General features: G+C 41.3%; 1 pseudogene; it reads left to right on the forward strand.

Annotated features, from left to right (window-relative positions):
• Nucleotides 1-583: 583 nt before the first annotated feature.
• LOC106002198 lies at nucleotides 584-966 on the forward strand (annotated as a pseudogene).
• The last annotated feature ends 358 nt before the right edge of the window (nucleotides 967-1,324 follow it).

Below are 1,324 nucleotides of genomic sequence, written 5' to 3' on the forward strand. Positions count from 1 at the left end.
ACAGACCTATAGCCATCTAATCTTCGATAAGGGAGCTAAAAAAATAGAATGGAAGAAAGACAGCCTCTTCAGTAAATGGTGCTGGCAAAATTGTTAACTAGTTGTAGAAAACTAAAGCTAGATCCTTATGTATCACCCTGCACCAGAATCAACTCCAAATGGATCAAAGACCTCAGAGTCAAAGCAGACACCCTGAAAACATTACAGGAAAGAACAGGAGAAACCCTAGGTCTTCTTGGCAGAGACCAAAATTTTCTCAATAGAGACCCAGAAACACAACAAATCAAAGAAAGGTTGGACAAATGGGATTGCATGAAGTTGCAGAGCTTCTGAATGGCAAAGGACAAAGCTAGTAAGATCAATAGAAAGCCCACGATTAGGAGAAGATCTTCACTAGCCATACAATGGACACAAGTCTCATATCTAAAATAGACCTGGAACTCAAAAAATTAAATCCCCCAACAACAAATCCTCAAAGAATCAACTGCCCAATAAATAAGTGGGCTAAACCCTTAAAGAGACTCCTTTCTGTCAGACATCTTGACGAAGCCACAGCAGTCTCTCCTGCTCTCCAGGTTTTGCAATGCTGCCCAAGGATAACAAGAAGAAGAAAGATGCCAGGAAGTCAGCCAAGAAAGACAAGGACCCAGTAAACAAGTCTGGAGGCAAGGCCAAGAAGAAGAAGTGGTCCAAAGGCAAAGTTCAGGACAAGCTCAACAACCTGGTCCTGTTTGACAAAGCTAAGTATGACAAACTCTGTAAGGAAGTTCCAAACTATAAGCTCACAACCCCTGCTGTGGTTTCTGAAAGGCTGAAGATTCATGACTCCCTGGCCAGGGCAGTCCTTCAAGAGCTGCTTAGTTAAGGACTTATCAAGTTAGTCTCAAAGCACAGAGCTCAAATAATTTACACTAGAAATATTAAAGGTGGAAATGCCCCCACTGCTGATGAAGATGCATGAACAGATCCAATCAGCTGTACTTTCTTACAACAAATGAAAAAAAAAAGACTTAAAGAGAAACTTCTCTGAAGAGGAAAGAAGGATGGCCAATAGACACATGAAGAAATGCTCATCCTCCCTAGCCATAAAAGAAATGCAAATCAAAACAACATTGAAATACCACCTCACCACAGTTAGAATGGCTAAAATCAAGAACTCTAATAACAACAGATGCTGGAGGGGATGTGGACAGAAGGGAACCTTACTGCATTGTTGTTAGGAGTATAAACTTGTCCAACCACTTTGGAAAGTAGTATGGAGGTTCCTCAAAAGACTTCACATAGAGCTCCCCTATGACCCAGCAATCCCACTTTTGGGCATTTA

Source organism: Dipodomys ordii, unplaced genomic scaffold (assembly GCF_000151885.1).
Source record: "Dipodomys ordii isolate 6190 unplaced genomic scaffold, Dord_2.0 Scaffold4602, whole genome shotgun sequence".
NCBI lineage: Eukaryota > Metazoa > Chordata > Mammalia > Rodentia > Heteromyidae > Dipodomys > Dipodomys ordii.